The sequence below is a fragment of the Ischnura elegans genome, chromosome 3, assembly GCF_921293095.1.
Source record: "Ischnura elegans chromosome 3, ioIscEleg1.1, whole genome shotgun sequence".
Lineage (NCBI taxonomy): Eukaryota > Metazoa > Arthropoda > Insecta > Odonata > Coenagrionidae > Ischnura > Ischnura elegans.
The window spans coordinates 21,809,223-21,824,251 of NC_060248.1; the positions used below are offsets into that span (position 1 = coordinate 21,809,223).

Genomic DNA, 15,029 nt, shown 5'->3' on the forward strand with positions numbered 1-15,029 from the left:
CTATGCACTATCTTCGTCATACAATCTCTATTTTTTAGGTGACTCTTATCATTCTCTGATGTATTTATTCTTCCTGCTAATTTCACGCAAAGATTCCTGATTTTTCACTCTGTTTCTGTAATCTTTCAGGGTCACATTCCACAATATTTCGCTTTCTTCATATAACGTAATATGTTTTTTGTCTCCAAGTCCGACCATTTGTAACTCCTTTGCTCAAGGGGATTTTCCATCCTTTTCCCTTCATCCATCTACAAAACAACATGACACAAAAAAAACAAAAAACAACAAATTACGGGAGACTCGAGAGACAACACAACTACCCTTCAGCCCAACTTCCGCAAAAGTGTCGGGAAATATCTCCCGCGGTTTGATCAGGCGACAGTGCGAGCGCGAGAAATTGCTAGAGCTAAGTTTCATGTTTAGACCTGCGAGTCGAAGTGTCAGACACTCCGCCGCCCAGCTCGCGACACTGCTCGCCGACCCGTTTACACTTGCAATTTTGACTGTCAGACAGTAAACTCGCGCAATTTCTCGCAGGTGTAAACCTAGCTTTAGAGCTTTCTAAGAACCTTGAACCTAAGAGCAATGCATTCTAAGAACCTTGAGTTGCACCTAAACCCCCTCAAGCCTTAATAGCCCCTGTTCCATATCATCCGCAAACACGTCCTCTCTGAATCTGCTTAGTAGGTTCAGCCTACATCCTTTCAGACTTGAAGGAAGAGTTGGCCCTTTATATCCCACGTTGGGCTCGTGGGAAGGAAGCCCTTGCAGGTGGCGACGCCTATCTGTTGAAGCAGGAGGGACCCCCTTCGCGTGGTCCCGTAGTGGAGTAGTAGTACTCCAATATGTGTGTGTGTGGCTGTGTGTGAGAGAGAGGGAGGTGATCTCTTTCTCCCGTGTTAGCGAGGGTGGGAATATCTGCACTCCCTCCCCTCCATTCCCTCCTATTCATACTCCAGCCCCGTAGCACCCCCTCCCCTCCTTGTGCGCTAAGCCGACACCCACCCCCATTGCCTTCAACCACCGCCACACTCTCCCGCCCCACCCATCGCTGCCTTCAAGAGCGCCGTCTCACCCTCCTCCCCTTTCCAACCATCTCCTCCCCTCCAACCTCCCCTCCGGTGCGCAGCGCGCGCGTGGTCTTGTGTCGGCCAGAGGGAGCGTGGCAGCCGTACAGGCAACAGCGGCGCTCGCATCGCGGCATCTCTGTCGACCGGAGTGTCTCGCTCCGATCCGTGTAGCGGGGATAGCGTGAGAATAAACACTCGCGCCCGCGGTCCGCTTATCCTCTGGTGTTTTTATCTTCCCCCTGTTCATCGAGTGTTCTGTAAGTGGTTGAAGCCCGAGTCTTACGATCCAGTGTCAAGTGCTTTCGGAAACCCGGAGTTATTTTCGATTGAGGTACCCAGGTCGCTTTTCGCCCGAGGAACATCCCTGCGGGCAAGGCCGGGTGGCGGCAAAAATTGTCCGTGGCGTGTACCTGGTGAGGAGCGCACCCCTGAAGACCTTCCGCGGACCTCTTTACGAGCGCCAATATTTCTCGGAAGCGGTGTGATTGTGCCCGATTTTTGTGCTCGGGTGCGTTGAGGACAAGTTTTCCCCGAAAACTGTCTGCTCGTCGCTCCTTTTACCACCTTGTGTGTTCTCCTGTTCAGTCTGAGAATTGCTTGCGGGTCGTCGGAGTATTATCTCCTCTGTGCTCAGTTTTGAGTTCCCGCCGATCTGAGGATATTTTGGTGTGAGGTGTCTGTCGTGGATTCTAGTCGATCTCTGGTGTCATAAGTAAGTTTGCAAAACTTGGCGTGACGCTTTGCATATTCGCGAACAGAGAGTAATGCGTCTGAAAAAAGCATTTTGCAGTGATTTTCGGTCCAGACTTCAACATGTGACTAATTCGTGAAATGATTTTTGGTTCGTTAAAGATTTTTTTTGATGCTAAAAAAAATCAATTTTTATTCATAATTAAATGAGAAGTTTTGGAGACTGAATTGGTGGATTTTTTATTTTTAAAAATTAAAGATTAAGTGTCTTGTCTGACAGTCTTTAGTTCAGAGGATTCCCGATCCTGTGTTCTGAAGTTTTCTGTGCAGTGTAATATTTGCCGGATTGAATATTTCCGGCATTGACCGAATTTTCGGCCAGAACAAGCGATTCGAGGGAAAACTGCGCCCATTCAACAGCGTTCTATCTCATACCTTCGCATTTAGCCGGCCGCTTGTGTCTCTGGATTCCATTGACTCGCTGCCATTTCTCCGGCCTAACTTCTCGAGAGCGCATATCCGTGGAGTTTCTGCTTCGGATTCATCTTGCTGGTTGCACTCCCATGTAGTTCTCGACCGTGAAGAGCCATCGCTTCCCACCACTGCCCTGCCCCTTCAACCAATTACAGTCCCCCCCCATTTCCTCCGTCTGAATCTCATTCCCATCTACACAGTTTAATACATGAATAATTTCTTCCTCTTATATTCCGGATGTATCTTAGAAACCTGTGAAGGATATACTGTGTGATTGTGCCATCTTAATAAAAAATATTGTATGATATTCAAGTGCTGTGCTTGTGATTTTGTGAATTTTAACCCTCGTTTGACGAAAGGAAATTATTATCTCCTAGTCATTTCGGCATATGCAAATGTTATTCATCAGTTAGTGGAGTGTGTGTGAAAACTTGAAGTGCATTTGGCTAGTTGTCGCCGCTGTCGAGAGAGGGTTTCTTCCTGAAAATAGAGAGAGCCCCCAACCACTGGAGACATACTCGAATTTGATCCTGAGTGGCCCGTGACGGCGTCGCGCGCCCCAGTCTGGCATACGCAAGGTAAGAAAAATTTCTTTTCCTCAGTTCCATCGCCACTCAATACATGAGGCCCCTCCTCTCTTCTCTAATTCAGGTCTACGTAACTTCCGTGTTGGTGACTGCGTCGCATGGCTATTTACATATTATTCTCTCGAAGTAAATTTTCACTAATCCAAGGTCTACGAAGTTTGTACCCATCTTTTACCTATCCACATCGTGTAACATTCCCTGCATAGCCATGGCGAAACTATATTGCTACTTCCTCTTCACGTTGGCCTCCCAATCCGAGTGGAAATAGTTTGTACTGGACGAGTAGGAGTACACGAAGGTATGATCAAATGAATATGTTTTCAAGGGACGAAGTTGTACAGGATGTGTAATAATTAAATTTACCACTCGTAGTGAATTATTTATATTTTTATATTTCTCTTTGATCTTATTTGTGGTAGCTATAACTGGGTTCCAAAACGAAATAGTAATCGCTAAATCATATTCTTTTGCAAAAGGAAATTTAATTCGCAATTTATTGAAGCCTTGTCTAAAAAGAATTCGCGTGTCCATTTGAGCTATACTCCATTATTAAGCGTTCAAATTTGAAATAGTATTTTTATAATCTTTTAGACATTTAAAGCGGTAGGTGTGTAGTGTTTTTTTTTCATTTTATTTGATCCAGGCAATGATATTTTTAAAGATTCTACTGATTAGGGTATTTTTTGCACATGTTTCTACCCCTTATTAAAATGTAATTTCAAATCGATAATATTTTGTGACAGAATTCTGTTCATACGATGTAGTTATCTAAGCTTTGGCCGCTTTGAACAGATAAGTTGGTGAGGGCAATCAGTCAGATTAACGTGAGAAAAAGGCTCTCATCGTTTGAGGCACCATTTCCTTTCAGCGTATCGACTGAGATTGTCCTAAGATATAATACAGGTAAAAGTATGCACCTAGTTTAAGTTTCGTTCACGAAAATAATCCGGATTTGAACCCATGATCCTCAGGTACACTGCTCCACTTAGTATAAGTCACCAGTGGCGGATCAAAGATAGAGACAAGGGGGGGGCTAAGTGGGAGTTAAAATTCCAGCAGTAGTGGGGGTCGGAAAAATTACCATTCTATCTAGTGAAAATTGGACACCCAAGGGGGGAGCTATAGCCCCCTTAGCCCACCCCCCATAGATCCGCCACTGTAAGTCACTGTGTCATCCTGGATGTAAGTGATTAAGTTGATACTAAGTTCAAATCCCGGTCATGCGAATACATCTTATCCCATGTAAGTTTTCACATAGGTTTGACATTGGGCTCGATGGACTCTTTTTTGAAATCGACGGCCTTTTATCAATTTTTTGGTAATTTTTCAATAGTTTTTACTTTTTCAGTCAGTTTGGCTGTGACGATGGTTACCCATCATATTCCGTGGTTCTCCGCCTTCCCTCGAAATGTTTTGATTATCGCGCTCTCACAATAATATATTTATCTCTTTGTAACAATTTTCAGTGATGAAACGATAAATTATTGACTGATTTAATTTAAAGTATACCGGGACTCCTCGGTAGCTTAACTGGCTAAAGCACTCGACCGGAAATCGGGGGATCCGGGTTCGAATCCCGGTCAAGGCGAATGATTTTTTCTCTGTGGATCTTTCGCATTATTGACTGAGTTAAATGGTTTCAGGATCCTGGTCTCTTAAATACACCAGTTGCGAGGATGTGTGCACTCACGAGCCGTAAAAGGCATTTCATATAGGCGCATTCATTTTCTCTCATCTTCTCGATGTGTATTCCCTTGACTGGGGTAAAAAGATATTTTTTCCTACTTAAAGGTATTTTAGAGAGTGAAGTAAAAGGAAGAAAGATGAAAGAGTGGAAAGCTGTGAACATAGTTTTGATAGCTGATAGAGTGGAAAAGGGTCTTGTGTGGAGATTAGGATGTTAAATCGAGAAAATTGGTAGTGAAACGACGGCTAGAAATTACGCTACCGGTTGTGTTGGTCATCATTACCAATATAATCAGTTTTCATGTATTTGCCCTAGTCTCAGTTTGACCCCCTACTCAGTTATTATGTTAATTGGTATTCTGCGAGTCTCCTTCCTTACCAGGGTTTTTGGACTTCTGTTAGGATGAGCAGAAGACACTTGTTCGCGTTGAGGAACAACGACGTTTTAGGCAGTGGTGCTAGGCTGAAGCACCTCATAATATCAATCATACCCCCATAAAATTTGACGTGTTATCCCTCGTATACGTCGTACAATAGGCATAGAGGGCATATTTACCGGCATTGGTTGCGGTGGGGTAAATTCTTCGCCCGTTGATCCAAAGGTTCGAGTCCCGCCTTGGTAAGTTATCTTAATCCATGGCATGGGTGATGGTGCTTTTACAGTTATTGTTGAGATCATCGACGTAAAGGCCATTTCCAGTTTTTTTTTGGGTATATGAAAATAAATAATTCATCCACTGCATGTTGGCATTACGATTATATCATTCAAGATTAATGCAGCAGAACGTAGTCTGTATTGAGTGTATTTTGCCGAGTTATTCGCTAGGCATGGGGAGACTAAATTTTGCATCCTTTACATTACATGTTCAGTTACACTTTCGAATATGTGAGATTTATCAGCTGGAAATTCGATCTTCATTACGAGTTGCTTAAGAGAGCGCCGTTTAAAAAAACATTTTACTCCCGGAAGTAGTGATTTTGGTACCTTATACTTATTCATGCATTTAAAGAATACGACGCCTTGAAATATTTATATACCCCTAACATTTCGGTATTACAAATTTTTTGATTATGGGTTGTGTTTGCGGAGAAACTTTAATTCATTTCCTGTTGGGTCGTGGATGAAGATCAGAACTAGTCTCTTTCAAATTAAATACGTTTCACGGCCACCACGGGGAGTATACTGTTGGAGGGAAATAAAAAAAAGCCGTCTTGAAATGAATCATTTCCTTCGCACTGAGCAAATAAATATATGTTTCAGTTGAGCTTCCAGCCTGGCGGCTACTATTTTCACGTCTGCGGCGTCGCTGTCTACTTGACGAATTCACGGCTTCTATTTGTCGAACCAGAACGAGCGGCGGTCTAAAAACGAACGTATAAAAATGTAATAACGGGTTCGTCCATTTTCTCCGAATCCCACGACGGCGCAGCGTTGCTCGTACAAATGAATCCGATTTCGACGCATAACCCTGTTATCTCCCGAAATGGTGTGCTCTTGAAGGCCGCTCGTCTTTTGCACAGAAACCTTCCCTTGTTCGGAAGCAATTTTGAGCTTAAACGGGTCCATTGTAAGCGTTTCAGTCCAAATGAAACTGCTCCCAATCTTATATTTACCCAAAGCTAAAACATACTCCTTAATTTTTATTACTGAAATCTTTTTAATTCGTTTATACATTTTTTATTACTTCCATTGTAGTTGACAACGTTAACAACGCCATCAGGGAATTCGTGTCTTAAACTGGCGGTTATCAGGCAGTGAAAACATTCGGACTTCATTTTTTTAAACAATTTGTTGTTTATCTTTTGGTAATCCGTAGAAGTTACACCGAAGGAATACTTTAGATTTTAATCAGTTTTTGTTATCACAGAAGTTTTTTACACGACTGTAATGCTCATTTTGCTTTAAATGAATTCTTTGGAAATATCTCCTTATGGAAGCGTGATGGATGGTTTACGTTATCTCACTTAATGGGCGATAAGGGCAAATAAACGTAGAATATGTGTAGAGTAGAGCGAACATGAGGAGTAGAAGTGGATCCACTTAACCTGAAACACTTAAACCGGATCCGTTTACACTTCAAATTGCTCCTGAACAAGGGATTTCTCATCAATATTTGCATTCATTACGTGCAGTTTTACTCGATGTGTACCCAATCTTTTTGGCGTCGAGTGTTGAAATCTTTCGACAATATCAACAACATGCTGAGATCGTCGGAGATGGCTTGGAGTACGGATACTATGATGTAATGTACTGGTATGTTGTTAACATATCATGAAGACTACTGATTTATGTAAATAGCTTAAGGAAACGATCTGTTAGTGGTAATAAAGGCTGAAGATATTTGGTTATTTGTTTCTGCCTTTAAAGGCGGTTATTACTTCTCTTGCGTTTGCGTATTGGAAAACGCAGAGAGATATAAAATTCAGTCATGATACCGTTTTGTGATTTAGTAACATGTTTTATACAAATTACTCTTTTGCAAATGCTATAAACTTAGTCAAATGCTATTCGCGAATTGTGAAGTTTACGATGTGCGTGGCTGGGCGTTGAATGGTTGTATGTGAACGTATAATGTAGCAGAGCGTGTTTTGGTTCAGTCGAGCCGATTCATTTCGTCAAACATCAGGAATATTGTTTTTTAGATCTTTTAAAATACCATTTACTTTACGCATATGTTTCTTGGATATTCAAATCGGGAATCGAAACACTCCGTCGAACACCTGCTATCGTGAATGAACTGTGGCGGAAAGGTATGGAGAAATTCTTATTTTTCATCATCTAACAGGATGAAGACACTTATCTCATAGCATCTCAATAAAAGTTGAGAAATCAAATATTTTTTTACAAATAATTTCAAAATATCAAAGCCATTATATTAATTTTTTGTTGAAAAGTGTTTTTTTAAGCGTTACCATGACTGCGTGCCCAGAAATTCGGAATACCCTCCAATGCTTTAGGCATGTGAAAACTTTAACTCTGATTAATGATGTTCATTTCCTAGCGATTTTACAAGTAAGACTGGGGTTGGTCACACGAGTATACGGAAGCATTTTTATCGTGATGCTACGGCATTAGACTGGCATTAGGAAATGGAGATGGTACGTCTGCGATATCGCTCCTTCTTCAGCCGAGAAGAACACCTTCCCGTTCTCGTCCTATGATTGATGACCGAATGTGTTTCTGTCCTCCCGACCGATCTAACTTATGCAACGAACGCCCTGACGAAGACACACTCGACTCGGCTGTTATCTCTCTCATACTCCTAGCCATCAAATTCCTCGTCCTCCAGTCCTGTTCGACCGAAGGACGTGTTTTTCGCGCAGTTACCCTTGTAATAATAACACTTCGTGGGGTATAATGCATCTACATGGTACCCTACGATTCACCTCAAGGGTGTGTAGTTGGGAGTAAAGATTTACAAGCGTGCAATTTCTACTGCTTCTTTTCTACTTCATGGTAATGAACGAAGACTTTCAGAATACGTGCTTGCACATGCAGGCAGTGTGGTCTCCCACCGAACATTCAGCAAGACAAATGAGTTTATATAGAAAGCTGAAATGTCACCAGCTGGTTAATTATAAGTAATTACGAAATTCCGAATGTACCTAACTTCTGATTGTTTCCTTATTTCTGTGTTAAGAATTTTCACATCGTCTTAGGTAAAGTATATGCTTCGAGTTCGCCCTGACCATTGTGAGAGTTCTCTCTTTCATCCTCATCGTCTCTACTTCCTCATCGCCCATGCAAACGTACGTGTTTTCCGCGACGTGTTATCTTCGGAGGAGGTCTTGGTGGGGCTTCTTCGTCGGGTTCAGACGAGGGCGTCGCCATTCTCTGGTGTTTTTTTCTCCAGATCACCGATCCCTTCGCTCGATCAGATGCACAATTGCCCTCGTCCGAGGGAAGCACGAAGGCATGGGAGATGGGGGGGTGGAAGGACAGACTGGCGCTGTGGGCGTTGTCAGTGCCGCTTAGATGGACGAGCTGTGTTGTGAGACCGCATGAGGCCATATTGACTCGAAACGGACACGGACTGTATCTTCCGTTGGCTGGTCGATTGACTCGGGGAAAAGATATTGCCTACATACAAAATGATTAAAATAGGTGGGTATTCTGATCCTTAGATAAGGTACGGAGGAGACAGAATGTATGGATGGAGCGAATCCTTAGCGGGGAGGGGATGTTGAAAATGGTGTTAGAGGGTAGAATGTTAGGGAAACGAGGGAGGGGAAGGAAAAGAAAAGGATTTTTACATAGATTGAAAGGGAGTAGGCCTTAAAGTGAATTGAAGAAGGTAGCGCTGGAAGGAAAGGGAGGCTCCCAGATCACTTCTTTAGTACTCCATGGAAACCTACCTTAATCGTTAGAATACTGTAATAATAATATTTGCTAGTAATTACTTTACCAGCTATTTGTATTGGAAGCACCGCCATATTTACATAAATATTTTTTAATTAATTTACTTTCATTTAATTCGTCTTCAATGACAACAATCAATTGTTAACAACTCAAAGAAGAGCCCGGCGATGTCCCTAAATTAATGCTTATGGTATTACACGGTTATTGTATCAAATTTTTCGAAGTGACATATATCCCGGAAGTAATTAAAATTTTTCCTATGCCGGTGCAGATAACGCCATCAAAGCCTACTTGAAAAAATCCGGATTTTGATTAAGCGATTTCCATATTGGAGCATTTTTACAATTTTTTAGAAAATTACCAGGACTTTAATATAGGATTTTCCTGTCCATAACGAAATGTTCTGACACCTATCGCGCATTTAAATAAGTTTTCTTAAATCGTCACTCGCATCGCTGACGGCGGAGTGATCCGAATTCCATGGGGACGTAATCCATCAACCGAGATTTACATTTGTGATGATATAATCAATCACTTTTTATCCAAAAATTTCCAATGATATATACATCGCCATTGGAAACACTCAACTCCAATCACCGAGAATAAATAATCCGCTCAGAATTTGTCGTCGCGGTGCGGACATTTTTGAAAACCGATTTAAATGCGACATGAGTGGCATCATAAATCAGGCTTCAACGTCTTGGTAGACTGTGTCCTCGTAGTACCCGCGGAGACTGACACGTACATCGCTATTCGCACTAACCTTCTTAAAAAAATAGTATCTCGCCGACACTCGGACGCGCGTCGCGTGCTTATGCCATCTCTTCGGAGCCTCAGCTCGTCCTTCCCCGCCCTCCTCTCGGCCTTCCCTCCCACCCCCACGGCAGCCGTTCCCCCTCCCGCCAACCTCCCTCCCCCACAGCCTCACTCTCCTGTGTGCCACCTGCTCTGCTCCTCCCGTCGCCTCGCCAGTGCCTCAGATTGCCAGCCGCGTGGGGATGAGCCCACCGAAGGGAGGTGAAAAAAGCAGACGAGGGCCCGGAATGAGGTTAAGGCCCGGGGCGAGACTGAAATTCTCTTTCCCTTTTCAAGAGAGGAACGAACGCAGAGCTGTTTCGGTGAAGAGATTTTTTTATCCTCGAAAGATATTTTTTTAGGAGGCTTTGCCCCACATTCCTGTTTTTTTTTCCATCCCCTCTGTCGACGAAAAAGATGGCCCATCATCACCCATCATTGTTCTCCTCATTCGTGGACTGCTTTATCTTCTTTGTTTTGCATCATACGGAATGAGTGAAGGGCTTCCAGTGTAGCTTTGGCGGTTAAAATGCTTGGCAGGTAGAGTTAATTTTCTGAGATGGCGTCGCACGATTACACTGATTGAAAAGTTGAGATTTAGCTCGTGTTATCTCTCGTCAGTTCTTGGACGGGGAAGCTTTGCTCTTGACACCTTAAGTTTTTCATTCTTTATTTTGTCAGGTCTATTTGGGTTTCCTAAATTTTTCAAATGAGGAGCTCTGTTCATAATTACATTTTTTAGTTCTGAGAGAGGAAATATTTTTGGCGGAAATTATCAAGAAGTCATTTAATCCATTCGGGGTCGCTAATGTATACTTTTCAGTTTTGGTATTTTTTTTTTTTTGCCGCTAAAATCTTCATGCTGAAATACCAAACCGCCTTGGGTCTAAGGGCAGTCAACGTTCGAAACTGAGGCGTCCGAGTTGGAAAAGGGTGCATGAATGGATTTGTTGTGCTTATGGATTGAAGAAGTAGACATATTTGTTAAGTTTTTGTGCCAATGCAAGGCAATTCTGGAAATATAGTTTCTTCTATATTGCTAGAATATTCTGAAAGGGTGGGCAATGGTACACTTAGCGTAAATTATGTCAGTTGAGAAAAACTGGAAATGTTCAAATATATGTTTGAAGGTTTGCGTGCTGCGGCTTACGTCTGAATCGAATGGCTTTTTAATTTTCCCGAGTAGTCAATATCTAGTTAAATTGCTTGTCATAATTGTAGTCCAACCGAGATTCAATGGGTAGTTGATTTTAAAACAGGAACTACAGTTACGTATTAAACTGTTAAGTTTTGATATCTACTATCTACTAATATTGCTATATAGCATTTGCATGACCTTTCCCTGGTCTCTGCGGACACCCTTTTAGCAGACATACTCGATTAGCAGCATATTGAGAACGCAGAAATCTCTTACGAAGGCTAACGACCTCTTTGGCCCCGGTTGTCAGAGTGGATACGGCTTTACTTTAAAGCAATGGAAAAGTCTCCCAGAAAAAAATCTACCGCGTTACGCCCTTTATGTTTCACTGCCACTTCACCCGCTACTGGCGTACAGTCATTACTCTTCCTTTGCTCTGCGAAGATAAAGTATTTCTACCTGCGAGACTTTTTTGCCGCATTCCGTGCCGGGGTCGTTGTTTTGGGGGAGGGCGGGAATGGACGTTAAGTTTATTAGTGACTCCGTCCGCTGGATAGCCTGGTTGTAACTGCGGGCATTTTCCGTTTTAGGACTGGGCTTTGGTTTCTTTCATCTCGATGCCCTTAGCGTCGTGATATCCCACTCTTTCCCTAATCGTCGCCCATTTATAACGCTAATGAATTTAACCGCTCCCCCGATTCCTCTAATAGGTGAGGCTGACCTTCACAATGAAAAGCAATTAATGTAAGATTAGAGCGTTGTAGTGTAGATCAAACCGTCTTGGGTCTACGGAAGCCTTTTGCTCAGCGGCTCCTTCACATTTTTTCCCCTACCTTCGACCTTCCGCCTTTTAGAGATAAGGTCTCCCCCCACCTACCCTTGAGGCACCCAGATCGCCTCCGTAGCTCCATTATCGCCGAATGCCACGTCCAATCATCACCACCCTGCCTCACCTATTCACGTGGTGGGATTTTGCGCCTTTCGGAAACGCCCTATTTGATCTGTGGATAGCCATATGGCATTTTGAACACTGGGCTCAACACAATCGCTATGCAACGCACTTCGAAGGAGTTGAAGCCGGGCTGAAGCTCGCCTGGAATCTTCAAACATGCGCGACTCCCATGTATTTTAAATGGGATGTATTTTTAATTGAGCAGCATTCAATTGAAATAATTGTGCATTTTGAGGCCAAAAACTGTCCTATGGGATCCAAGTAATTCATGTTCCAAATCGCAATCTCATCCGAATGATATGAGCTGAGAAAAAAATTCAAAGTTGTTCGATGTAGCTACTTTTTATTTCAATGGAGCGCGGTTCTTCTCAGTATGGCCTAATGCGGAATTTCTTGGCATCTATAAACTTGATTCTTTCAGGCGTAACTTTGTGAAAATCCATTGTAAACAATAAAAAAGTATGGTATTTTTTCACACAATTTATTTAAGACGACCGGTTTCGTCGCAGAGGCGACATCTTCAGATACGGAAATCGTTATTTTTAATTGCTAATAGTTTTTTTCTTGGCATCTGTTGGGAAGGGGAATTGTTTACAGTTTAGTGGCTTTGAGCAGTGATCGATGACTGTGCTTGGTCTGATGCTAGTTCATGGTAGAATTAATATTATTACATATTCCAGCAAACACTTTTTAAAAGAATGCCGTTTTGATATTGCCTTTTAAAAAATTATTTGAGATCCTTGGTCGATGACACGAAAAATTGCAGTTTCGGGACCCTACCGTTGGTTGCAGAAAACTAATAATATAAATAATATGAATTCTCCTGTGAGTGAATAAATTTGCCGTCACCCATCTACCGCGCATTTAAATGAGTTTAAGTCGCCACTCGCGTCGCTGATGGTAAAGCGATCCCAATTTCACGGGGATGTGAGCTATAATTAGGGCTGTTAGCCGAAATTTATATTCGAAATGATATTATCAAATCCGTGCCTTTTCAATACATCTCCTCGCGTCTGCAAATACTTTATTGAGCATTTTTGGATGGAACGCTCGCCTTCATTGCAACTCTGAGAACATTTTTGAAAACCAGCTGAACAGCAGTTCAAGTGGCAGGATAAATCAACCTCCTTCGGCACGGAATGGGGCCTCCTCTATGCAGTAACTTTGGCTACTGTACTGGTCTTTATTTAACCTCGCCGCAATAGACTCGTGTTGCTATCGCTGAACTCCATCCTATTAAAACTGTCGACCAGTGTTGTCGACGAGATGTCATTCAAAAATGTGTCCTCAACGCGATCATAAATCCTCGTCACTCGTAGAGAAATGAAATGCGTTTTGCGTCCATTAGGATGTTGATGTCGCTGGTATCGACGTGGCCGTCCCTCGGATCCGCCGTGCATAATTGATACTTCGGTGCATGACGAAGCGTCGAGGGTAGCAGTGCGCGTTTGCGTTTTATGCTCGGAAGCAGCCTTTTATCACGGTCATTTTTTTTCTTTCGAATCTGGAGGCACGGTCGTTTCAAATCGGCTAAGTCATAATGATAGCCCCGAAGCCAATGCATCCTACTGCTACAGCGCACGGTGGAGTCATTTTGTGATGCTTCGTGATCGAGTTAGGTCGTAAATGATGCATTCAGAGGTAATGTAACTGATATGGCAGATAGGGGCTGATCCTTTAGACCATGAGTAACGTCCACATCAATCGGGATAATTATTCTTTTCCATTTTCATCTTGTTGCATTGCGCTTTTCAATATGGCTGTGGACACAAATTCAATATCTCTATGACTGTATCATTAAGCGCACATTCCTACGCATGCATTGCTGTTTGAAGTACTTATACTAATTCTATTAGTCAGGGTTACTTGAAATAGTGGATTGAGTTATTAATTTACCATATGGAAATTTTAAAGACAGCGTTCTGTATGGGCACGGTATTCCTTATTTAATTGTGCCTAGTATCACATTATGAATATACCAATTGTGGCGTATATCGTAGGCATGAAAAAATGTTTTCTCAGCGTAGTATTTATTTGTTGGTATGGTATGTGTTCGGGGAAGGCGAGGGATTAGGCTAATTAGGATTACGCGGGGATTAGGACTCGTATCAACTTGGTGGAAAGCCAAATCTCCAACCACCACACGAACCAGATCCCTATTTGATTTTTTGTCCCAAAACCTCGCTTTTCGAAAGCTAACAATAATCTGATTTCGACTGATCATATGGTCAGTCTATTAAATGGTGTACGTCGGTCATTTTTGACACTCATTAGGGTTAGAAGACCTATCCATCAGTACCTCACCTTCTCTGAACGACGCCTGCCAAAGTGGAATAGCGATTAATCACCGTTAGCCGGAGATACGTAAGAGCTATTGATGTATACTTTGTTCTTCCCTTCGTTAATCGAAATGAAGTCATTTATTCCGTTAATTTTGATCGATTGCCGATTGCAGTCGGCAATGTCATTTCTTTGGAAGGGAACCTGTTCGAGAGACCTCGATGGGGCGTGAAAAATTTACATTCGTGATGGAAGAGAATGATATGTTAAAAAGTCGAGAGAGTTTTGTGTGAGGGAAAAGGTGAGGGAATTGAGTTATCTCGGGCGACGAAAGGAATTCCATCAATCTTATCGCGCCGTGGAAATCTCCGTCCCATTTCAACCCTTATCCTCTCCGCCTCATCCGAATGTATTTCATCCACCCCTCCTCGGGATTTCGTTCTTCTCCGAGCCTTGTACCATTTCACTCCTCTCCTCATTCATTTCTCTTCGCTTTTTTCCCATGTCTTCTCTCCTCATCCCTTGTCTCCCTTCAATAATTACGAACTGGTACGTGAAACCATACGCGAGGCGCTAATTATTTTCACTATTAGTTTTCTTGAATTAGTAATAGAGAATAAATGTGAATAGGGTATTTTCCTATTTTTTTACTGCATAAATAGAAAGATTATTAATCTTGGAGTACGTATTTTACGCTTTTAGATTTTTAAATGACAATACATATTTTTCGCGATTAAATGTAAAGTGAAAAATTTTCAAGCGCGCGAAAACGCAACGGTTAAGTATGAATGCTGGGAAAAGCCCGTGTGACGTCATTACGGTTCCGGCTGCCGCTGTGTAAGGCCGCCTTGGTGCGAAGCTATGAGCGCCGCCACGATGCAGGCTGCTAGCAGGTAGCGTTTGGCTTAAATGAGGGTTATTAATACCCTAAAAAACGAAGGAAACTTTCCCACCATAGGCAATTTTAATAAGTGATTATTAAGAGTTGTTATCCTGA

At 42.4% G+C, this 15,029-nt stretch overlaps 1 protein-coding gene across 3 annotated transcripts in view; it reads left to right on the forward strand.

Moving 5' to 3' along the window:
- Positions 1–1,168: 1,168 nt before the first annotated feature.
- LOC124155554 (protein tincar) overlaps positions 1,169–15,029 on the forward strand; it is an 803,451-nt gene continuing 789,590 nt past the window's right edge. For all 3 annotated transcript variants that reach the window (XR_006864202.1, XM_046529476.1, XM_046529477.1), the window contains exon 1: positions 1,169–2,812. The gene's annotated coding sequence lies outside the window, so the exon portion shown is untranslated. The remainder of the gene's footprint in view (positions 2,813–15,029) is intronic.